The sequence below is a fragment of the Spermophilus citellus genome, assembly GCF_964194105.1.
Source record: "Spermophilus citellus genome assembly, chromosome: 8".
Taxonomy (NCBI): Eukaryota; Metazoa; Chordata; class Mammalia; order Rodentia; family Sciuridae; genus Spermophilus; species Spermophilus citellus.
The window spans coordinates 16,660,564-16,687,003 of NC_138189.1; the positions used below are offsets into that span (position 1 = coordinate 16,660,564).

General features: G+C 40.1%; 1 long non-coding RNA gene across 1 annotated transcript in view; it reads right to left on the reverse strand.

Annotated features, from left to right (window-relative positions):
* LOC308654316 overlaps positions 1-26,440 on the reverse strand; it is a 186,796-nt gene that overhangs the window by 34,905 nt on the left and 125,451 nt on the right. Inside the window, exons 9-11 of the long non-coding RNA XR_014023216.1 lie at positions 12,045-12,167; positions 9,943-10,072; positions 7,785-7,902 (exon numbers count right to left, since the gene is read on the reverse strand). This is a non-coding gene — a long non-coding RNA (uncharacterized lncRNA). The remainder of the gene's footprint in view (positions 1-7,784; positions 7,903-9,942; positions 10,073-12,044; positions 12,168-26,440) is intronic.

Genomic DNA, 26,440 nt, shown 5'->3' on the forward strand with positions numbered 1-26,440 from the left:
TGCAAATTAATCTGAGACAAAATATGAAGGCCAAAGGTAGGCATTCTGCTGGACAGCCCAGCTGAGTTTCTAGCCACCAGCAAGCACGGTTACCAGTTATATGAGCCATCATAAGAGTGGTATGAAGCATTCTGTGAAGCATTCTTTTTTTTTTTTAAATTGCTTTTATTTTTTAAATACACGACAGCAGAATGCATCACAATTCTTATTACACATATAGAACACAATTTTTCATATCTCTGTTTGTATATAAAATATGCTCACACCAATTCATGTCTTCATACATGTAAAGCTGCTTTTTCCTTTTTTTTTTTTGATAGAATGCTAGAATTCAATCTATATTAAGAAAAATCTGGATTACAGAGGTAACTTTCATCCTCTTAAATCAATAACTTATCATTATTTTTTTTTGTTGGTCGTTCAAAACATTACATAATTCTTGATATATCATATTTCACAGTTTGATTCAAGGGGGTTATGAACTCCCATTTTTACCCCATATACAGATTGCTGAATCACATCATTTACACTTCCACTGATCTACACATTGCCATTCTAGTGTCTGTTGTATTCTGCTGCCTTTCCTATCCTCTACTATCCCCCCTCCCCTCCCCTCCCCTCCCCTCTTCTCTCTCTACCCCCTCTACTGTAAATCATTTCTTCCACTTGTATTATTCTTCCCTTACCCCTCACTTCCTCTTCTATGTAATTTTGTATAACCCTGAGGATCACCTTCCCTTTCCATACAATTTCCCTTCTCTCTCCCTTTCCCTCCCACCTCTCATCCCTGTTTAATGTTAATCTTCTTCTCATGCTCTTCGTCCCTATTCTGTCCTTAGTTACTCCCCTTATATCAAAGCAGACATTTGGCATTTGTTTTTTAGGGATTGGCTAGCTTCACTTAGCATAATCTGCTCTAATGCCATCCATTTCCCTCCAAATTCTATGATTTTGTCATTTTTTAATGCAGAGTAATACTCCATTGTGTATAAATGCCACATTTTTTTTTATCCATTCGTCTATTGAAGGGCATCTAGGTTGGTTCCACAATCTTGCTATCGTGAATTGTGCTGCTATGAACATCGATGTAGCAGTGTCCCTGTAGCATGCTCTTATTAGGTCTTTAGGGAATAGACCGAGAAGGGGAATAGCTGGGTCAAATGGTGGTCCCATTCCCAGCTTTCCAAGAAATCTCCATACTGCTTTCCAAATTGGCTGCACCAATTTGCAGTCCCACAAACAATGAACAAGTGTACCCTTTTCCCCACATCCTCGCCAGCACTTGTTGTTGTTTGACTTCCTAATGGCTGACAATCTTACTGGAGTGAGATGGTATCTTAGGGTGGTTTTGATTTGCATTTCTCTGACTGCTAGTGATGGTGAGCATTTTTTTCATGTACTTGTTGATTGATTGTATGTCCTCCTCTGAGAAGTGTCTGTTCAGGTCCTTGGCCCATTTGTTGATTGGGTTATTTGTTATCTTATTGTCTAATTTTTTGAGTTCTTTGTATATTCTGGATATTAGGGCTCTATCTGAAGTGTGAGGAGTAAAGATTTGTTCCCAGGATGTAGGCTCCCTATTTACCTCTCTTATTGTTTCTTTTGCTGAGAAAAAACTTTTTAGTTTGAGTAGGTCCCATTTGTTGATTCTTGTTATTAACTCTTGTGCTATGGGTGTCCTATTGAGGAATTTGGAGCCCGACCCCACAGTATGTAGATCATAGCCTACTTTTTCTTCTATCAGACGCCGAGTCTCTGATTTGATATCAAGCTCCTTGATCCATTTTGAGTTAACTTTTGTGCATGGCAAGAGAAAGGGATTCAGTTTCATTTTGATGCAAAGGGATTTCCAGTTTTCCCAGCACCATTTGTTGAAGATTCTATCCTTTCTCCATTGCATGCTTTTAGCCCCTTTATCAAATATAAGATAGTTGTAGTTTTGTGGATTGGTTTCTGTGTCCTCTATTCTATACCATTGGTCCACCCGCCTGTTTTGGTACCAGTACCATGCTGTTTTTGTTACTATTGCTCTGTAGTATAGTTTGAAGTCTGGTATCGCTATACCACCTGATTCACACTTCCTGCTTAGAATTGTTTTTGCTATTCTGGGTCTTTTATTTTTCCATATGAATTTCATGATTGCTTTATCTATTTCTACAAGAAATGCCGTTGGGATTTTGATTGGCATTGCATTGAACTTATAGAGAACTTTTGGTAATATCGCCATTTTGATGATGTTAGTTCTGCCTATCCATGAACAGGGTATATTTTTCCATCTTCTAAGATCTTCTTCTATATCTCTCTTTAGGGTTCTGTAGTTTTCATTGTATAAGTCTTTCACCTCTTTTGTTAGGTTGATTCCCAAGTATTTTATTTTTTTTTTTTTTTGAGGATATTGTGAATGGAGTAGTTGTCCTCATTTCCATTTCAGAGGATTTGTCGCTGATATACAGGAATGCCTTTGATTTATGCATGTTGATTTTATATCCTGCCACTTTGCTGAATTCATTTATTAGCTCTAATAGTTTCTTTGTAGACCCTTTTGGGTCTGCTAGGTATAGAATCATGTCATCTGCAAATAGTGATAATTTAAGTTCTTCTTTTCCTATTTTTATGCCTTTAATTTCTTTCGTCTGTCTAATTGCTCTGGCCAGTGTTTCGAGGACTATGTTGAACAGAAGTGATGAGAGAGGGCATCCCTGTCTTGTTCCGGATTTTAGAGGGAATGCCTTCAATTTTTCTCCATTCAGAATGATGCTAGCCTGTGGCTTAGCATACAATGCTTTTACTATGTTGAGGTATGATCCTGTTATCCCTAATTTTTCTAGAGTTTTGAACATAAAGGGATGCTGCACTTTGTCAAATGCTTTCTCTGCGTCTATCGAGATGATCATATGGTTCTTATTTTTAAGTCTATTGATGTGGTGAATAACATTTATTGATCTCCGTATATTGAACCAGCCTTGCATCCCAGGGATGAATCCTACTTGATCATGGTGTACAATTTTTTTGATATGTTTTTGAATCCAATTTGCCAGAATTTTATTGAGGATTTTTGCATCTAGGTTCATTAGAGATACTGGTCTGTAGTTTCCTTTCTTTGAAGTGTCTTTGTCTGGTTTAGGCATCAGGGTGATGTTGGCCTCATAGAATGAATTTGGAAGTTCTCCCTCTTTTTCTATTTCCTGAAATAGCTTGAAAAGTATTGGTATTAGTTCCTCCTTAAAGGTTTTGTAAAACTCTGCTGTATACCCATCCGGTCCTGGGCTTTTCTTAGTTGGTAGTCTATTGATGGTTTCTTCTATTTCCTCAATTGATATTGGTCTGTTTAGGTTGTCTATATCCTCCTGACTCAATCTGGGCAGATTATATGACTTAAGAAATTTATCTATGCCTTCACTATCTTCTATTTTATTGGAGTATAAGGATTCAAAATAATTTCTGATTTTCTTCTGTATTTCTGAAGTGTCTGTTTTGATATTGCCTTTTTCATCCCGTATGCTAGTAGTTTGAGTTCTCTCTCTTCTTCTCTTCGTTAGCATGGCTAAGGGTCTGTCGATTTTATTTATTTTTTCAAAGAACCAACTTTTAGTTTTGTCAATTTTTTCAATTGTTTCTTTTGTTTCGATTTCATTAATTTCAGCTCTGATTTTAATTATTTCTTGCCTTCCACTTCTTTTGCTGTTGTTTTGCTCTTCTTTTTCTAGGATTTTGAGATGAAGTATGAGATCATTTATTTGTTGTTTTTTTCTTTTTTTAAGGAATTAACTCCAAGCAATGAATTTTCCTCTTAGAACTGCTTTCAATGTGTCCCATAGATTCCGATATGTTGTGTCTGAGTTTTCAGTTAACTCTAAGAATTTTTTAATTTCCTCCTTGATGTCTTCTAAAACCCATTGATCATTCAGTAACCTATTGTTCATTCTCCAAGTGATGCATGATTTTTCCTTCCTTCTTTATCGTTGATTTTCAGTTTCATTCCATTATGATCAGATAAGATGCATGGTATTATCTCTACTCCTTTATATTGTCTAAGAGTTGCCCTGTGACATAATATATGATCTATTTTTGAGAAGGATCCATGTGCTGCTGAGAAAAAAGTGAAACTACTTGATGTTGGGTGGTATATTCTATATATGTCAATTAAGTCTAGGTTGTTAATTGTGTTATTGAGTTCTATAGTTTCCTTATTCAACTTTTCTTTGGAAGATCTGTCCAGTGGTGAGAGAGGTGTGTTGAAGTCTCCCATGATTATTGTATGGTGGTCTATTAGACTCTTGAACTTGAGAAGAGTTTGCTTGATGAACATAGCTGCTCCATTGTTTGGGGCATATATATTTATGATTGTTATGTCTTGTTGGTGTATGGTTCCCTTGAGCAGTATGTAGTGTCCCTCTTTATCCCTTTTGATTAACTTTGGCTTGAAATCTATTTTATTTGATATGAGTATGGACACTCCTGCTTGTTTCCGCAGTCCATATGAGTGATATGATTTTTCCCAACCTTTCACCTTCAGTCTATGTATATCTTTTCCTATCAAATGCGTCTCCTGTAGGCAGCATATTGTTGGGTCTTGTTTTGTGATCCATTCAATTAGCCTGTGTCTCTTAATTGGTGAGTTTAAGCCATTAACATTTAGGTTTATTATTGAAATATGGTTTGTTCTTCCAGCCATATTTGTTTATTAATGTTACTAAACCTGATTTGTTTTCTTCTTTGATTATTTTCCCCCCTTTATTGTCCTACCTCCCACTGTTGGTTTTCATTGTTATTTTCCATTTCCTCTTCCTGTAATGTTTTGCCATGGATTTTTTGAAGAGATGGTTTTCTAGCTGCAAATTCTTTTAACTTTTGTTTATCGTGGAAGGTTTTAATTTCATCTTCTATCCTGAAGCTTAATTTCGCCGGATACACGATTCTTGGCTGGAACCCATTTTCTTTCAGTGTTTAAAATATGTTATTCCAGGATCTTCTAGCTTTCAGAGTCTGTGTTGAAAGATCGGCTGTTATCCTGATTGGTTTACCCCTAAATGTAATCTGCTTCCTTTCTCTTGTAGCTTTTAAAATTCTCTCCTCACTCTGTATGTTGGGCATCTTCGTTATAATGTGTCTAGGTGTGGATCTCTTATGATTTTGCACATTCGGCATCCTGTAGGCTTCTAGGATTTGGGATTCTGTCTCATTCTTCAAGTCTGGGAAGTTTTCTCGTATTATTTCATTGAATAGATTGTTTATTCCTTTGGTATGGACCTCCATGCCTTCCTGTATCCCAATGACTCTTAAGTTTGGTCTCTTTATGTTATCCCATATCTCTTGGATGTTCTGCTCATGGTTTCTTAACCGTCTTGCTGAGCTGTCTATGTTCTTTTCAAGTTGAAATACTTTGTCTTCATTGTCTGATGTTCTATCTTCTAAGTGTTCTACTCTGCTGGTAGTATTCTCAATTGAGTTTTTAAGTTGGTTTATTGCTTCCTGCATTTCTAGGATTTCTATTTGTTTGTTTTTTGTTACTTCTATCTCCCTGTATAATTGATCCTTTGCTTCTTGGATTTGTTTATATAATTCCTTGTCAAAGTGATCTTTCATTGTCTGATTTTGCTGTCTCATGTCTTCCTTGAGACTCCAGATCATCTGAAGCATGTATATCCTGAATTCTTTATCTGACATTCCATTTGTTGTAGCTATTACCTCTTCTAAAGTTGAGTTGACCTGCATTGCTTGTGTTCCTTTCTTGCCTTGTCTTTTCATACTGCTCGCATTTCTTTCTGCTTGGTGAAACTGTTGTGTTTTTGAAATTTTCCCCCTATTTATTTATATTGGTCTTGTATGGTTGAAAAATCTCCCTTGCAGAGCGGGTAGTGGCTGTGCTCCTCCTCCAATTGGGGTGATCTGTCTACTACGCTGGCGGGCCGCTAGGCCTGCTCTGCCGGTCGGTCGCAGGTCTGCCCACCCTGCGGGTGCGGGTGGCGGCTCTGCTCTGGCCCCACACCAATTGTGGTGATGTGACTACCACGCCCACGGGTCATTGGGCCTGATCCGGATGCGGGCGGTGGCTCTGCTCGACCCCTACTCCAATTGGTGTGACGTGTCTACCACGGTGGCAGGCCTCTGGGCCTGTTCCGCCAGTGGGTCGCAGGTCTGCCTACCTTGCGAGCTCGGGTGGCGGCTCTGCTCAGCCCCCACTCCAAATGGGGTGACTTGACTGCCACGCCGGTGGGTTGCTGGGCCTTTTCCGGGCACAGGCAGTGGCCCCGCTCAGCCCCCACTCCAATCGGTGCGACGTGTCCACCACGCTGGCAGGCCACCGGGCCTGTCCCGCCGGTGGGTCGCAGGTCTGCCTAACTTGCCGGCTCGGGCGGCGGCTCTGCTCGGCCCCTACTCCAAATGGGGTGACTTGACTACCACGCCATCAGGTCGCTGGACCTGATCCAGGCATGGGCAGCTGCTCTCTTCAGCCCCAGCTGCAGTTGGTGTGACGTGATACCATGCCGGCGGGTCACTTGGCCTGTTCTGGGTGCAGGCAGCAGTTCCACTCTGCCCCTCTGGCCCCCACAGCACCCAGCAGGACCCGGACCGAGAAGCAGTTTCCATGGGATCCCCAGCCCAGGGCCAAAGCAGCTCCGGGAGCCAGAACCCAGCCGCCCTGAGCTCGGTGCACGCTCTGCTGGGAGCGGGATCCAAGAAGCAGACTCTGCGGGTTCCCCCAGCCCTGGGCCAAAACAGTTCCGGGAGCCAGAACCCAGCTGCTCAGAGCTCGGTGCACAGTCCGCTAGGAGCAGGCTCCAAGAAGCAGTCTCCGTGGGTTCCCCAGCCCTGGACCAAAGCAGCTCCGGGAACCAGAACCCGGCTGCTCAGAGCTCGGAGCACGCTCTGCTAGGAGCGAGCTCCAAGAAGCCGTCTCCGCGGGTTCTCTAGCCCTGAGCCTGAGCTATCTGTCTGCGAGACGCAGGCAAATAACAGCCTGAAATCACCTGCTCCGTAGCTGAGTGAGCTGAGATCAGTAGAAAACAGGGATGATTACGTCAGCTCTCCAAGATGGCGGCCGCTGGCCTCCTCCGTGGACTGACCGGTGTGGAGAACCGAACTGGACCGCTTCCCTCCTCCGTCTCAAACCCAGAACTAAGCACTGAGCGCAGCCATTCCACCGCTGGCAGAAGCCCACAGAATCTGCAGCGCTGCACTTCCTCACCGCCACCTCTCCGCTTCCCAGCGCGCGCCGCAGACTCCGGCCGCGGGGCAACCCTCCGTGCGGAGAAATCGCCCGCGATCGAGCCCCCGCCGCCAATCCTCATGCGATGAAAATCCCTCCACTAGATTCTGGAGCACCTCAATTTCGCTGGAAATTCCCAACAAGACAGCCTTCGGCTGTTTTAACTCGTCATTCTCCCGCACAGTGATGCGGCACACGGGGGTGATGCACTCCCTTCGCCGCCATCTTCCCCTCCCTCTCTGTGAAGCATTCTGATGTTCAGTATCTGACTGCTGCTGCAAGAAAAAAATCCAAGTAGATAAATAAATTGGCTCAACTTTCCTCAAATTTCTGATTCAAAATATCATGAATAAAATGATTATTTTAAGCCACTGAGATTTGGAATAATTTTATTTTATTTTCCATATTTTTATTGGCACATTATAGTTGTACATAATGGTGGGATTTGTTTTTACATACTCATACATGCACACAATAAAACCACATAATTTAGCCAATATTGTTCCCCAATATTTCCCTTTTCACTCCCCTTGCCCATGCCCCTAGTTTCTGATTGAGATCCCCCATCCCCTACCTGTTTTTTTCCTTTTTCCTCCTTAGCTTCCACATATGAGAGAAAAACATATGACACTTGACTTTGTAAGTTTGGCTTATTTCATTTAACATGATATTCTCAAGTTCCACTCATTTTCCTGCAAATTATATAATTTCATTTTTAATTTATGGCTGAATAAAACTCCACTGTGTATATATATATAGCACATCTTCTTTATTCATTAATCCACTGGTGAACATGTAGGCTGGTCCCATAATTTGGCTATTGTGAATTGTGCTGCTATAAACATGGGTATGCATGTATCACTATAGTATGATGAAAAATTAGAAATTAGAACCATAAAGAGAAACTGGCCCTGGCTCATTTTTTAAAAAAATATAAACTAATTGGAACAGTATATGTGACTTATAGCATCAAATGGGCAGAAACCACAGTATCCTTGGATGCAGGCATCAGAAACTATTCAACTATTTCATCTGAGTGCTTCAAGTAGAATAAATGATTCCAAAAAATAAAATGTCCCCCTCAGTTTGCCTTCCTCAAATCAAGGTTTAAAAAGTCTCCAACTGGCCTACTTTTTAGCCACTGTCAGCAATTTGAACAGGAGAAGTTATAGCATTTTGATTTGCAAATCCAATGCCTCAATTACCTATTGCCATTACAATGCTGTATACCAGCCATGGAAACAGTAGTATCCAAGCATCAGTATTGAATATTCTTGAATCTAGGCATCACTGAGGGTCGGCTGAGGAGCGCTACTAACCTTAACTCACATATATCTAGGGGGCAGTTGGTGGTTTCATGATCTACAATGGTCTTCACATGTCTCCACCTTCCGTTACACTAACCCAGCCAAGTTCTCACAGTGAAAACAGACATAAGAAAAGGGGAAAATTCTCAAGGTCTCCTGAGGCTGAAGCCCAGAAGTGGCACATCTCCATCTCCACTTTATTCTGGAAAGCAAACGCAGAATCAAGCCCTGTGGAAAATATACTCCACTTCTTCTCTGAGAGTAACTGCTGAGTCATGTGGAAATGGATATGGATATGGGGAAGAGTGGAATGCTAAACACGTCAACAAAACTTCCTACCCTCACTAAGGTTACACAAGGTCAGGGGAAGGGGCTTGTCAATTGGAATCCAAATTTTCCAAAGGAGGTTTGCACTAATTCTGGGAAGCCAATTATAACAATAAAGTAAACTTACACAAAACATTTCACATATGAGTGAGTGTATTTAGGTACATATTATCTTTTTTAAGTAAAGGACCTAGAGTTTTTTTTTTTTTAATCAATTGCTCATTTAAGTTCTGAACTTAGAAAATTGCCTCTGATCATGCTCCAGTCCCTGTGACTCTGCACCAGAACCTTTCTGTGTGAAGAGTCATACCACAGCCTTGCTTGGTGGCAGAAAACAATAGCCGTGGAAGATGACCTCTACCCCACTTCCACCTTCCAAATCATTCATGTTGAAAAATTAATGAGATGATGGATGTGAAAGCAATCATTTAAATCAATAATGACAAAGCTATAGAGTTTCATGTCGGATCAATCTGAATCCCTAAAGGAAGGGAATAGGCCCTGTTCTTAGTTATCTCATGCATGGTGCCTTGCCTGGAATTATATATCATTACATGTATATAGATTGTACTAACAAGAAAATATATGTAAATCTGGGAGTTGAAGGAGAAGAAAGGGGATTTTTTTTTTTTACAAAAACTATGACAGAGGAGACAAATACTTTGCCTCTATAGAGACCGTCTTAACTAGAGAACATTCCTAAGAATTCAGTAGTCCTTCTGCCAAAGAGTTATAAAGAAACAGGATAGTGTTGGCTTTTAAGTGTAAGTTACCATTCAAAATGTAGACTACTTACTCAATGTCTATGCATTCACTTATTTCATAAATGTTTAAAACTTCTTCATGAATGACAACCATAGTATCCTTATAATTAGCAGGACAGGCTTACTGTCGGTGGGTTTATTTGCTGCTTTAAAAGCTGTTATTTAATCGACAACTAAAGCTATAAAAGAATCCTGAGAGGCCAAGCAATTTTCTGATTATTAGGGTTTCCATAGAATCAGATAATGTCAGATATAGGGCAGTGTACAAAACTAATCAAGCATTTCCTGAACTAGTACATCCAGCATGCTGCTGAACACTCTCTATATAGCTTACCCTCTTCAGCAGACCTGGTCAGAGCCACACTCCTATCATTACTCTTATCATTCATCTCCTCTGACCTGAAGTGTCCTCATCTTTGAAAAAGTAAAGCTTCTGAACCATTCCATAGGGCTACTAATATAATCTGTAGAAAAGCAAAATGTGAGAAGTGTAAAGCATTAACAGATTGAGAGATCATTAATGCCAATGTTTAGTTTCAATTATTGAAATTGTCCATTTATCAAAATTATAAAACAAAGATTTTTTTTAATATTAATTTGAATATCCAAAAATGACTGATGCGTTTTCAAGAATTAAAGTTAGGAAATATTAATAAAATGTCAGAAGAGGACAAAAGAATGGCAAATTAGTATGATAGATAGAAGTTAAAACATTTCCAGCATTCATACTCAAAGTCTAACATTCATCCTACAAATTTCTTTTAAATTTAGCAACAGTTTCTAACAGTATCTTTAAAAGTAAGGGATTCTACACTTATGGAAATTTTTACTTTGCTTAAGCTGATAAAGACTCATATCAGATAGATAAAATATCTCTAGAGAAAGAAAATCAAATTATATGCATTATAAACTTTAGACTTGCAGACGACAAAATCAAATCTGGCTCGTCTACAGAAATTACAAATCATGGAGTTGAATTTAGAATAACCAAAGTTTTGACTTTAGTGTCTCCTTTAAAAAAGATCCAACAGTTATTCCCAAGAAGTAATTTTGCAGAATATGATTTGTCAAGCTCTGAATGACAGACTCCATACTGATCATATCCAACCAATCTTCTAGGTTATGATGTTTACAGAGAAAATAACATTACTTGTATTATCCAAGGTGCTTTTAAAAGCAAATTCAATGGCTTTAAACTGAAAGAGGAACAGATGGAGAAGCTTGCTTATCATAGCTCTAATAACAAATGGTGATAGGAAAACAAAGGCTATTTCAGTGAGAACTTCCATCCTACATCTAGAATATCAGAAAGGAAAGCAGAACTTAAGAATAAAACTAATGGGCTTCTGGTTCACCTCTATTTTATTCTTACTTTGCATAATTTATAGTTCCACAGGATTTGCCTATTCTCATCTTCTTAAATCCTTCCATCAACAATTGAGTTATTTGAGATTTTTCTTTCCCTAGAAAATGAAGCAGAATGTATTCTTCGTAGGTCTACTCCTTATTTCTGTCATTTTTGTTTAAAGAACCTACCACCACTAGAAAAATAAATTTAAACAGGGGGTTATTAAAATGCTTGAAAATCAAACAAACTTCTCAATAAAAATGTCTCATCTCTCCAAAGCCTGACTCTAATACTGATAGTACCTGAAACTTTGTGTATTCCCTTCCTTTCTTTGGGGTCTGAAGGAGAAATTCACCAACCTCACTTTTTGCATCCAACATCTCTAGGAGGAAGTTTACTGACCATTTGCTTGCTTGTCCTGAGATATTTTTCCTACCCTTCCCATGCTCTACTCTGAACTATGCAGGTGGTGATCCCTGGATGCCATATTTTGAGGCTCCCTTAACACCTGCCCTTGGGTAGAAAACGCAGAAGACAGAAAAGCAGCAGGAAGAGAAACCAGTGGATCTCCCTGGTCGACTTCAGGCAGAGTCTCTGCACAGGTGGCCTTTGCTCTCTGCACTCCGCTGCATGGGCCAGTTCTCTCCGAGAAGGCCCACAGAGCTCCTGTTTCCCCTGAAGGCTCCAGTTCTCTCTTTAGCCCTCCAATTTAAGGGTGCATAGAAGCTTCCCAAAGTCCCTTTCTGTCTTTATCTCTGACCATGGGCCCTCTAATTCCATTACAGTAGTAGGGGCATCTTCCTTGATTCTCAAATATGCAAAACAAGTTGCTGTCTTCTATAATCACCGAGAGAATATTACCCTAATCAATAAAAGGAGAGAGAGAAAATTGGGATTATTTATCAGAACATAAAAGTTAGATGGGGAAAAAAGTTCCAGTGTCCTTGACATCTGTCTCCTCAGTCTTGTAGTGGACCCAGTGTTTTGAAGTTTCTATCCAAATTTTGCCTCCTGTTCTCTAGTTGGGAGCCTGATACTCCTTCTTGGTCTCTCAAAGTTCTATCTCTTACTCGGATTTTACCACTCACCCACATTGAGTACGACTTAATCCCAGTGTGGATCCTCAACGTTATCTTTCATTTCTCCTTCCACTCCATAATCTGTGTCTTCAGGGTGGGGTCACACTTTCATCTCCATTCCCAATTCCAGCCCTGCAAATGCCAGATTTCATCAGAGAGTCTGAGCTACCACTTTTGGAACATAGATTAAAAATAACAATGAAGACAGTATCACTGAATAAGTAAGTTTCTCAATATATACCTAAATTCTGCCTATATTATAAGATTGTTTGGTGCAATATATAAGAACCTAGTGAGTATTAAGCTCCATGGGGACCCATGTCCCTCACCTATGTCTTCTTTTTTTAATTTTTTTTTAGTTATAGATGGACACAATATCTTTATTTTTTTTTTAATTTTATGTGTTGCTGAGGATCCAACCCGGTGCCTCACACATGTGAGGTAAGCACCTACCCCTAGAACTACAACTCCAGCCCCTCACCCATGTCTTTTAAGAGCTTAAAAAAATCATTCCTCAAGGCATTGGGATAAGTTGACATTTTAAACTCTCTGGGATAAAAGAAAAAGTAAAGAAAGTAGGAAAATCATACTAACATAGAAGAATTTATATATAACCTGGAAGGAAGACACAGGCACTTAACATGGAGGAAAATGAATAAGAGATTTTTTTGTGAACTCCAATTCATAGGAAAGAGGCACACAAAAGATCCATTGATGTTCCTTCACATCCTCCTCCCTACACTATTAGCACATGGGTCAAAACAGGGACCCAAACCACTAGGATTTTTAATCTCTCTCACTCTTATTCTCTCTCTCCTTCCCTCCCTTTCAGAAATTGCTATATTTGTCCTTGTTTCCCTCTTTATTTTAGGAGAAAATATACCTGAATACGAAGATGAACCTTGGTAAGGGACATTTAAGGAAATCTCCGAAGAGTAAAAAGTTGGATTTCATCACAAAAGTGGCACACAGACCCAGCAGGTTACCCCAGTTGCTCCAGATGTTGCAGACTCAAGTAAACAAACAACATATCAGAGGAGCAGGTTAAGAGGGTCAGACAAGGAAAAAGAACTCACTCCACTATATATCAGACAAATTGAAATCTAGAAAGAGTCTCCATGGTTAATGTAAGCAGGTGTTACAGTCTGTTTTAGTCAGCTTTTTCACTGCTGTGATCAAAGGACCTGACAAGAACAATTTTAAAGGGGGAAAGTTTATTTGAGGGACTCAAGGTTTCTGAGATCTCAGTCCATGGACAGCCAGCTCCATTCCTCAGGGCTCGAGGTAGAGCAGAACATCATGTAGCTCAAAACATCACATCAGGAAGCAAAAAGAGAGATTCTACTCACCAGATATAAAATATAAACCCCTAAGGCACACCCCCAGTGCCCACTTCCTCCAGCCACACCTACCTGTCTTCAGTTACCACTCAGCTAATCCCCATCAGGGATTAACTCACTGATTGGCTAAGGCTCTCATAACACAATCATTTCACCTCTGAATGTTCTTGCATTCCTTCATACATGAGCTTTGGGGAGATACCTAATATCTAAATGATAACAGTTTAGATATGTGATGCTCCCCCAAAGTTATGTGTGATACAATTTAAGACTTTACAGAAATGAAACAATTAGATTATGAGAGCTGTAACCTAAGTGGGGTATAAATCTACTGATATGGATTAACTGGGTGGTAACTGTGGGCAGGTAGGGTGTAGCTGGAGGAGGCTGGTGACCGGGGGTGTGTCCCTGGTAAGTGGAGGTCACTCTCCCTCTGCTTCCTGTTGTCATTTCCTGAGCTGCTTTCTTCCACCATCATGTCCTACCTCATCTCAGGCCCCAAACTATGGAGTCGGCAAACTGAATCGTTGCAATCATGAGCCAAAATAAATTTTTCCTCCTGCAAGTTGTTCCTGTCAGGTCTTTTGGTCACAGTGACACAAAGCTGACTAAAACAGCAGGGGAAGGAAGGAAGGAAGGAAGGAAGGAAGGAAGGAAGGAAGGAAGGAAGGAAGGGAGGGAGGGAGGGAGGGAGGGAGGGAGGGAAAGAAGGAAGAAGGAAGAAAAGACAGGAATGAAAAAAGTAATAAGTAGAGAAAAGTAAGGGAGAGACTGAAGAAAGAAGAAAAATGATGAAGGGGGAATGAGGATGAAACATGGGGGGATTATTAAAATGCTTCAAAATCAAACAAACACTTTAAAGACCTAAGTCCTAACTTCTTTATGCATGAAAACTTTGGAAGTCGATGGGTCATTCTTAGAGTAATATTTACATAAAATTATATACATAAGATTGAAAGGGAAACTGATGATATTTTAAATATAGTTATCAAAGTAAGAAAACAACAAATTTGTAATGCAAGGTGAGTTATGTTTCCTTGTTATTCTAATAAGTAAAAAATACAATGGTAAGACTAACAACTATGGTAGTTTCTAAGTGAGGTGCATAAAAAATATTTCCAGATATAGAAAAAATAATGTAATGTGACATTATCTGTAATATCTGTTGGTGATGAGATCACAAGCACTACTAAGACTACTGTAGAAGGCTGCCTAAGTTCATGATTGCTACATTCCAGTTAGAGATTAATGAAATTAAAGATAGGATTTTTTCCAAGTTCATAGAAGATTCTCTTGGGAGATCTATAAACCCCATAAAAAAGATCAAGGAGATTACATACACACACACACACACACACACACACACACACACACACACATTGCATATATATATATACAATATAAATATGTATATAAACAAAATAAAGTTCTTCCCACAGAGACTCACTAGAGAGAATATGAATGATAACTTTAGTACAATGAAGTTTCCTTTATATGACTGTATGCATAAAAATGTATGATATTAAAAAACTTCCTTGGAGGGAAGTGGAGGACGGTGCAGTTCAGTTACTTTGAGGATGGCTCCCACAGGCTGTCATGGGTTTTACTACACAGTAATCCTGTTGGTGTTGCCTTGGGTGGTTTTTGTTTCAGTTTTTGGTGTGTTTGCTACAATCTACAGAATGGGAACAAATGTCCAACCTCACAGGCTGCTGCTGTTCCTGGCACACTCTAAATGAATTCCAAAAGAGATCACTTCCCTTTCCTTTGCACACCTTGAACACCAGTGAGACCTCCAGACCAGCCAGATTTCTAACAAAATCTACCCCCCCCAAGTCACAGGGGATGGAAATGTGAGAACTGATTGAAGCAGAACCTTCTTTAGGACCTAAAACATCATAATAATAATAACACCTAAGGTTTTAGCAGTCTCTGATAGCACTGGACATTTCATGCCTAAATGCCGATATTTTATCTCTTTGGAGAAGTGAATTTTTGTAGGGCTCATCTTTTTTTGAATAGAAAATTATGTTTATACTTTTAACATGAATTTCTTATATCCAAAGACATCTTTAAAATGCTGACAGAGATTCTAGAATCACTTAAATTCTAAGGCTAAGCCAGTTCCAGCATTCATTAAAATAATGGTAGGAGGAGATGGGCTAAATGAATGCTTTTTTTTTTTCTGTTTGAAATTGTGGCAAAAGTCTTTTAGAGTTAGAAATGGAGGGAAAACTCAGGGGCTTAGGGAAAATTCTCAATTTGGCAAGGGAATTTCTTCTCCTTAGGGTAGGAGACAGTAGCCAGAGTGGTTAATGGATTTTTGAAAATAGTTGCATCATTGTGGCTTGGGGAATGATTTTAAAGCTTAGCAAAATGGAAATTAAATTTTCTTTTTCTTTACTCCAGCTTCTCTTCAAATCTCCAGCCTACAACTTAAAAAAAAAGTCTGTGATTTCCTTTTGTTTGAAACATGTTGCTCCTCTTTTCCAAATTTATTCATTGTTCACTCAGATTTATATTCATTCTCCCAGGAATTATTGTCTCTCTCATATTTCAGACTGACACTGCACTAGGAACGTGGAATACACGTGGAGATAGGAGGTGGTGCTTTCTGTATAGGTACTAAACAGGGCAGATGGAATACATGGAAGTACTGCAATAGTGTAGGATAGTGCTGGAACAAATACAGTTCACAGGCTGACCTTCAGGCCACGGAGGGAGCACAAGGCCCTAGGAGATGCTTAAGATGAAGCAAGACTGATCACAGTACACCAGGCCCAGAGAAGCTGGAAAGAAACAGGTTGGGGCAAAGAGGCATGGCATCATGGGGTGTTGGGGTGCTGGTACAGAGTGGGTGTCAGGAACTACCAAAGACAGGTTGAGTTGAACAGAAGACATATACTGGAGCCATGTAGACAGAGCTACATTCACAGATAATGTCGTGCATAAGAGAGTTCCACCCTTGGATTCATGGAGAGCGGCCAAGGATGCCACCATTGTGTTAAACCACTTACCACTAACTTCAGAAAAGAGTTAGAGCAACCAAGAGTGCAGGACTCATGGAGAGCTTTGTGCTGCCCAGTGTAGCATGGTGGTTCACAGTTTGTGTTCTAGACTCTGAAGGAGGTGGGTTCATATCCTTGCTTGTAGCAGTTCTGTGGCCTTAAATTTATTTGGTTGTCTGAATCTCAACTTCCTATTTTTTTAAAGTATTTTTTTAGTTGTAAATGGACACAATATCTTTATTTGTTTATTTTTATGTAGTGCTGAGAATCAAACCCAGTGCCTCACACATATGAGGCAGGCACTCTATCACTATAGCCAGAGCCCTCAATTTCTTCATTTTTAAATGAGGATAGAAATATTACCAACCTTATAACAAACAATAAAAGACCTAAATAAGAAATGCTCAGTAGCTGCATAGCAGAGAATAAGCACTCAAGACACACTACACTGTTTTGTTGTTGTTGTTGTTATCTGTCTAGAAATTGTAAATACGTCAAGAAAAAGCAGAATTCAAAAAGGTATATTATAAATTGTCATTACAAGTATCTAACTTGGTATCTATCATGTTTTTGAAACTAGCAATAAAGAAAACCTAGAGGTGGCATTTAAATACACACACACACACACACACACACACACACACCAAACTCTAAGTAGAAAAACAAAGTAATCCACTTCAGTTGAACTGGCTTAACATCATGCTCATTTGCAAACAAGTTCATATATTTACATTAATATTTTATAAAATACCTTCCTCAGTATTTCTGCTAAGACAAAATAAAAAAACAAGAACTATAATTGTTCCAATCTTTTAAATATTTAGTAGCTTCAGTTCATCAAACTCACTCTAGTTTGTTATTTAACTGGCACAATTTTATTTTCCTTTCCTTACATAAAATATATCCAAAAAATGCATCAACCAGAGAAATTTCATGACTGGAAGCATATTCATTACAGTAGTTGTGAAGCCCTGTGGTTTTTATACAATTTGTACTTTGCTCAACAGGCGTCAGAGTGAGAGCTTCTCCAGTTTCAGAGTAGCAACACTCTAAACCTGCTCCCCACCTTTGCTTCTTCTAGCAGAGCCACACTTTTCCATAGGTGAGAGGTCCTGATGCAACTCCAGCCAATTTTACATCCAGACGCGCCAGACTCACTAAAAACAAATACACGGAGGAGTTGCTTCAAACACCAGCTTCTTGAGAAAAGCTGTCTCTCTCCCCCATCTCTGCTGCCCTCTTAATTCTAGGCTATGGCATGAAGTGGAGAGAAACTTTATAAATCCTGTTGATCAAAGGATGGGGAGATTTGGGTGCAGCCAGTTGAAATGGCTTCCTGAGGATATGCGGCTTCTGGGATGGCCAGAGCAAACCCAGACACCTGCTCTCTGCACTGGGAAGCTCTGTGTGGCTGGCACCTTTCCCCTTCCCAAACAAGACAAAACACATCTATTTCTATTTCTTTCCTTTCGTCTTGATTCTTTGTAGACAAATGCTGAAGCATAGAGCTGTTTCTTCCAAGATCAAAAAGACAGACTTTCACTGAGTTATAGGGAAAACCTTGGGGTGCGGGAGGAGAGAAGGGGCAGCCATGGCCTGTGGTGGGTGGCCAGCATTAGGGGGAAGGACTAAGGGGTGGTTGGGAGGCCAGGTTCCACACCTCTCACCTGACTCCAATTCCACAGGGCGAGTGGGATATGACTTTCCTTATGGGAAAGCTGGGAAGCCCCTATCACAAGGGCTGCAGGGTGCCAGATGAAGGGTTGCCAGTGGCAGTTCTAGCAATGGTAGCAATGTGGTGCAGGTGGCAGCAGAACAATAATGAAAGAATAGAGGCTGGATTGGAAATAGCACTGGCAGCATCGACGGCAGCCACGGCTGTAGTAAGAGCATTGATCTTATCTGTGGTGATGAGCTATTAATGCAGTGATTAAGATCATTCAATCCTGTCGCTATTTAACTTGACTCCCTGTTTCTCTTTTCGTTAGTGTCATTCCTCCTAAGACTCCCATGGTCTCTCCTGCTTTGCCCTTTGCCATAGGAATAACAGTTCATCTTGCTCTACAGATGAATCATTTGATCTTATTTTCTCCATCCAGAGTAAACTCAAGAGAAGCAAAATCCAAGGCCCACGTTTGCCCTTGTTGGTCAGGTGCCCAACCAGAAAGGATGGGGAGGTGGAAGTCCACCAAAGCCAGGTGGTCTCCAATCACACAAAGGTGTTCTGAGAAAGAGACGTGTCCAACCCCTCTAGGAAAAAGGACACCAGGATAGAGGGGAGCCTGAGTTACCATGAGCCAGTTTCTAGGGACATTGTGGCTCAGTCTGTCACCTGATGTTTACACATAGAACACTACTGGTAAGGCAGGGAGGGCTGGGGACATCTCTGCAGCATTTGACCACATGGGTGATTCCACCCTTCAAACCTACTTCTTGGTTTGCCACATCTACTCCCTCTTCTCCCTTGGCCTCAAACTCTCTCCTCTTCACCTTAGTGGTGATTCTTCTTCTTCTGCCCACTCTATAACGGGGAAGCTCACGGATATTTTGCAACCTTCTCTTCTTATTGACCCTCCTGGTTGATAACCATTTATTGCAGAGTTTAAAATTACTAAATCTCAGTCTTTAACCCAGATCTCCATTAGAACTTCTGACCAGCAGAACAACTTCCATGTCCACAGTGGGCAAGTCTGAGCTGGGATAGATAGTCTACAAGTACTGTGCTGAGCTACCTTTATCCTTGCACTTACCCAGTGGCAAGCATTTGCATATAGAGAGTATACTTCAAACCATGTGTATTTGATTATACAAACTGTATAAAACATATTGATCTATACTTAATACATATGTTTAAAGCATGCTGTGAAAATGACTAGATCTAGAGCCAGAATGCTTGCTTCTGCCCAGCTCTTCCAGTACCCTTGAGACTGCCAGTAAACCTCTGTGCCTCAGTCTATCACCTGTAAAATGGTGATCATTGTAGCTTTCCCATAGAATTTTTGTGAATGTTAAGTTAATGGATACACTCATATACATATGTGTGTGTGTGTGTATGTGTATAAACCTTAGATGAGCCCTCAATATTCAGTAAGCACATAATCATTGTTACCATTATTATTAATTTTTCTCTCTCTCTTCCCCAAACTAGTATAACTATACTTGGGGAATGGACAGACTTTGAGCAATCTTTTCATTTTATTCTTTAGCTGCTAAGCCAGAAGTAGAACCTCCTGACTGGTACTCAGTAATACTGAGTGAGTGTATGAACAGGTAAAGAACTAGGAGGCTGACAGAGAATAGGAGGAAGGGAGGAGAAGAAAGAAGAACCTTTGGATTAGGAGAAACGGGCTCTATAGGCCAGCAACTTCTGGCAGGAAGATCATATTGATGAAAAATTACTAGAAAGATCTACATCCTGTACAATCGGAAGAATGAGAAGTTATACTCCGTCTAGGTAGGATGTGTCAAGATGCCTTCTACTGGCATGTATAACAATAAGAACAAATTAAAAGGAAAAGAAAAAAAAGCTAGAAGGAAAGGAGCTTCTGAATGAGACGAGAGGAGAAGTCCCCTTTTACATTTTTGTCTCCAAAAGGTTCCATCCACCCACAGGAGTCCAAGTCAGGCTGAACCTCGGCTTTGGCTGTGTCTGCAGAGCTGAGCCCTGTCTTTCCCCACCCATTGGAGACAGGCTGAGATATTTCTCACAGCTCGGTCCTCCTGGCCTCTGGAGAACCCCTGAGCATCTTGATCCTCAGGGAAATGCTGCAGGACCCAGCCTGAGGTCCGAATGGGCAACTACAAGACAGGAAGCCTTTGCACCAAACCCCTGACGGACTTCCCCTTCCATGCACTCTTGTGTTTATTTCTTGTTAAAGAATTTTCATTATAAATGTCTTTTATCTCTCACTCTGCACAAAACTCAATTCAAAGTGGATTGATGACTTAGGCAGTAGATCAGAGACCCTGCACCTAATAGAAGAAAAAGTAGGCCCAAGTCTTCACCACGTCAACCTAGGATCTGACTTCTTTAACAAGACAGATTCAAACTAAATTGGACAGATTCAAACAAAAAAGCTTCTTCTCAGCAAAGGAAACAATCAATAACATAAGAAGAGAGCCCAGAGAATAGGAAAAAATCTTTACCACATGCACCTCAGATAGAGGTGCATCTCCATGCATCTCCAGGATATCCAAAGAACTCAAAAAACTTAACACCAAAAAACACCCAAATCAACCAATCAATAAATGGGCAAAGGAACTGAACACATAACAGAAGAAGAAATACAATTGATTAACAAATATATGAAAAACTATTCAACATCGTTAGCAATTAGAGAAATGCAAATCAAAACTACTGTAAGATTTCATCTCATCTCAGTCAGAGTGACAATTATTAAGAATAAAAGCAACAATAAATGTTTGCAAGGATGTGGGGGTAAAGGTACACTCATATATTGCTGGTGGGAAGGCGAATTGGTGTAACCATTAAGGAAATCAGCATGGAGATTTCTCAGAAAACTTGGAATGGGACCACCATTTGACCCAGCTATCCTACTTCTTGGTTTATACCCAAAGAAATTAAAATCAGCATATTACAATGATGCAGCCACATCCATGTATGTAGCTGCTGAATTCACAATAGCTAGACTATGAAATCAACCTAAGTGCCCTTCAACAGATGAATGGGTAAAAAAAAAAAAAATGTGGTATGTATATACAATGGAATATCACTAAGCCTTAAAGGAGAATGAAATTATATCATTTGGGAGTAAATGGATGGAGCTGTATAATATCATGCTAAGTGAAATAAGCCAATCCCCAAAAACCAAAGGCCAAATTTTCTCTGATATGCGGATGCTAATCACAATGGTTGGGGGCAGGGGGCTAGAGAAGAATAGAAGTACTCTAGATTAGGTAAAGGGGAGTGAAGGGAGGGAAGAGAGTGTGTGGGTAGGAAGGATAGGCGAATGCATTAGATTAATGCATATTATTGCATATGTACATATATGATTACACCACCATATAATTCTGCCTCATTTATAACCAGAAGAATGAGAAGTTACTCTCCATTTATGTAGAATGTATCAAAATATATTCCACTTTCATGTAAGACTAATTAAAACAAATAAATTTTTAAAATAAATAAATGGGATATAGTAAAACAGAAAAAAGAATTTTCAAAGTTCTTTTCTGATGATCTAGGATTAAATTATATGGACCAATGAGAAAGAGCATACAATAAACCCTTTCACAAAGGAATATGGAAGAAGCTACATTTAAAAAAATAAACTACTAAAGCTACTTCCTAAAATAATGTACAGTGTCTATGGCTTCCTTCTCCAGCTTCCATCCCATCACCTCACTTGAGTCAAAGTTCTATGTCCATCCCTAAATTTTAAATCTGATCATGTCACTTCCCTGCTTAAAATCCTTCAATTGCCTCCTAAAACCAAGATGTGACCTTGACCCAGTGAACTTGGACCAACCGACTCCTCTCTCTCAACCCTCTTGTCCCGAACTCTGGATTTCATTTACTTAAGGACTAACAATTCTCATGAAAGGCATTTTCTAGGTTTGTTAGATTTTTGGAAATAAAAATATACAGACTGCCCAGTGAAACCTGAGTTTAACAACAAATACCCTCCAAATTCACGTATGCCCCAGGCAATATCTGCCATATACTTAACCCCCCCCCCCAAATTATCCATTGTTTATATGAAGTTCAAATTGGATTGAGCATTTTATATTTTATCTGCACCCTACCCCTTTTTCTCTCACACTTCCCAATATTCAGGACTCACGTTAAGTAGACTCATTCTTCTTCCTTCCCCGTCACCCATGTCTGGGTTGTGTGGTTTCCCCAATAGGCTTACTCATCCCCCAGCCTGATATTTCCTCCTGATATAGAAATTACTACCTCGTTTGCAATTATCTCTTTATTTCTTAATCTCAACTATTAGACTCTAAATTTCATAAGGTGAGGGCCTATGTGAGTTTTAAAAATTTGCTTACAATATAGCCATTATTCAAAGTCTACTTATTAAATAAATTAATAGAAATTCATGGCTTACAAAGAAGTTTCAAAACTCAGCAAAGTATCTCTGTGGGATCCTTATAACATGTGGGAAAGTTGCTTTCTGTCCCAACGTCATCCAAGGAGTCTTTTAAAGTATTCATCAGAGCACCAAATGCTCACAATCAAAGTCTCCTAATGGCTTTCCACCATAACCAGAGTAAACCACGAGTCCTTTCCAAGGTGACCTAACAGCCTCCACCTCATTCACCCTCATTCTCCTTCTTCTTGCTTCCCAGTAGCAGGAGCATCCTGTTGTCCATGACTGTCCCAGTCACGGCTCCCCCTCAGGGCTCTGCCGCAGCACCTCCCTCTGCCTGGAATCTGCTCCCCCGCTGGAATCTCCTGAGAAGTGCCTTCCCTGGCCACTGCCACTAAATAGCAGCCTTGTCACAATCCAGGCCCCATCCCCTCCAGTTTTATTCCATGTACTCATCACTAATGTTTCATTGCATGTTTATGTATTGATTTGCTTACACTCTGTTTTTCCCAGTAGAATATAAATTCTATGATGCCAGGGACGTCCTTTCCTCCTTTGTACCCTCAGCACCTAGAACAAAGTATGGAATGTTCAGATGCTCAATAAATACCTGTGGACAGAGGGAAGAGAAGGCAGGAGGGAGGCAAATAGAAAGGAAAGAAGGAAGGAAGGAAGGAGGAAGGAAGGAAACACAGATAGATTTCTATGTGTTCCCTGGAGCCTAAAATAATTCTTCATGGGGAAAACTTTTTCTTCCAATGTAAAAGGAAGGCTTAAAATATATGTGTTCCTTAAAAAGGATACATTGCCTAAATTTACTCTAAAGTGTATGTGAGGGAAAGTAGGGCCATTCCGGAAAGCAAAGTCTTCAGAGAGGGTGAGGAATCCTCAGAGATCCCACTTGTTACCTAACGGATGGAGACATGGAGATAGGAGAATGATATAGAACAAGAAAGGCCACAATTGGAAGAAAATGTGGCAGGATGCTGAGTGACTGCAATAGAGAAACTGCTGCTCCTATAAAGGTCAGTTCACTTTCTACCTTGTCCTTCTGTCCCCTGGCACCCCAGCCCCCATCACATTGTGCTAGACATTTTTAATTGCCTGTGTGACATCCATTCTCACTTTCTCCCTGGCCAATAAAACCTAACTGCGTTTGGAGCAACAGTATGTCCAGCAAAGGTCTAAGGATTGCTAATTGATTTAAGCCGGGTCAGAAATCTCTTTTGTGAAGGACTAGATGGTTAATGCTTTAGGATTTGCAGGTCACTTGGTTGTTGGCCCAACTACTCATCGTGTTGTTGTTGTATAAAAATAGCTATAGGAAATATTCACGTAGTCAGGTGCAGTGGCTCCCACCTGTAATCCCGGCAGCTTAGGAGGTTGAGGCAAGAGGATCACAAGTTCAACTCAGACTCAGCAACTTAGTGAGGCTGTAAGTAACTTAGTAATACCCTGTTCTCAAAATAAAAAATAAAAAGGGCTAGGGATGTGGCTCAGTGGTTAAATACCCTCTGGGTTCAATCCCCAATACCAAAAGAAAACAGAAAATATTCACATAAAGAAGTGAACGGGTGTGACTATATTCCCATAAAACTTTACAAAAACCAGACAATGGGCAGATTTGGGCCCATTCACCAAACACTGATTTAAAAAATTCCTGTTCCTCACATTCTCAGCCTTTAAACACCTAGAAACAGCCAGCTAATTTTTACTGAAAATGAGACCACTGGATTTAGTGGCTGAGGGTTGGAGACAGACACAGGATGGTTTCAGGAAAAGTGTTTGCTTTCCCAACACAAGGGGAAAGGTAATTCCTCCCTTCTTTTCTGGGTTATCAAAACAATGGCTGGAGCTATAAAATCCATCAATAGACTGTAATGAAAGGGACAGAGAACAGCTGAGTCTTAGCCCAATGCCATCAAGCCACTGAGCTAATATCAACAATCAGCTTTTTTCCAGAACCTTTGAAACTAGAGAAAGGTAAGCCCTTATTTATCAAATCCATCCTAGTTTGGTTTTCTGTTGCTGTCAGATGGATGTGTTATTTTAACCTGCTAAACTTGTTAACAGCAATAGAAGATGAATACAACTGGATGCAGGTATTGTTGGCCTGACTCATCTCTTGTAACGTTCTCCAGCAACCAGCAATCTAATGGTTTTGGCAGCCACTGATGACTGCTGCTTAGGTCATTAGAGGTTACGAAACGGTGATGTTTCCATTATTCCTGCTGTATTCATTAGCTGGAGTTCTCCAGAGTTCTTTGCCATCCGTGTTCACATGTACCCACTCCCAGCACAGACACACATGCAGCCACACACATGTATGTGTGTACATGTGAACACTCACACAAATCAGTGGAGACTTTGCTCTTAAAAAGCCCATAGTTTAGTTAACTAATCATTCAATAAATGCAGAATTGCCAAATGGGGAACTAGGTCTACGAAGCGGTCATTTTCAGGTACGTTTGAAATTTTTCATAATAAAATGTTGCCTATCTTATCACCTCTCAAATTCCCACATGTGACTAGCTTTCTACAGATGAAAAACTGCATTAAATCCTTTGGTCTGGTGTGTATGACATATCTCAAATATACAGTTCAGGCATACACGTCCAGCACAACCTTTTACGTCCTAAATTATTGCAATAGTCATTTGCTGTTCTCTTGGTCCTACCTTCGCTTTTCACTGTTTTCCAAGAACAGCTGAACTGATCTTTCTAAAGCAAGTCATACCATGACATTCTTCTGTCCAAATCCTCCAGTGGATTTTCATTGTATATCAACCAAATGCAAAGTTTTATCAAAGTCTATTAAAAATCCCATTTATTAGAGCTTCCGGCTTGATTTCAACTTATTTCGTGTCTATCATTCCACCTTTTCTAGCTTAGTCCTCGCCAGCCATCCTGCCCTCTTTGCTGGTTCCTCAGGTAAGTTCATGCCTACCTCACGCCTTGGTGTACACTATTTCCTCTCCCAGAAGTGTCCTTTCTTTGAATTCTCCAATCTTTTTCTCCCACTTTCCTTATGGCAAATATTAATGCTCAGAAAGTTCTTTTTTCACCCCCTCTCCCTGAAAGAGCATGAAGCACCTCTCTCAGTCCCCTTAGCCTGCTTGATTCATCATAGCAACCAACACTTATATGACACTCTCTTTATTAAGTGGCACCCTCACATGAAACTGCAAGCTTCATGAAAGCAAAACCTGCTATTTGAACTTCTGTCCCTGACCCCTAGAGACAAACCTAGTTCTTCATTACTTCTCCCATGAATAAACACTGGCCAAGTGGGAATTAGGGCCACACAGTAGGTTCTTTTCTTCTTCAATTCTTCAGTCTTTCTATTGGCTAATATTAAAGGAATCTGGCAAATTGTTAAGTGTCCATAAAGCAATGACTGAGTACAACTTACAATGTTAAGGCACACACGACTTCTAGAATGAACTTGAGAGTTCATCAAAGGTATAAAACCAGAGGAAATAATTCATCACCTGAGAAATTCTCCCAAGATGGTTTCCTCATAGATGAGGTTCAGGATACTTCAGTGAAAGCAGGAAGCTACAGAAATTCAAGATTCCATCTTGATTGGAAGGCCAACCACCCCAACTCCACTTCGATGAGCTAGAGCTTTATAAGAAATCATTTTAAGCTTTAATCATTGGGAGCAGCACTGCTCTGTCCTCTTGGTCCCTGACCTTAGGCAGAGTTCTCACCTTAAAACTGCTCATAGCTCAGTTTTCACCCACTCTTCCTGAACTTTGGATTCCGGCTTTTTTTTTTTTTTTTTTTGCATAAACCATCTGTTTATTTTATCTGCAGGCTTGTTACCCAGCTTTTACCTTTTAGCAGAAACATTTTAAGGTAAAGTTGAAATGAAGCTGTACATTGGTAGAGAATTTGGCAGACGCAAGACATAAATAACTGTTCCCCAGATTTTTTTTAAATGCTCTCATTTTTCTCCTCTTCCAACTGAAGAATTTAGAGCACATATATTCAAGTGGT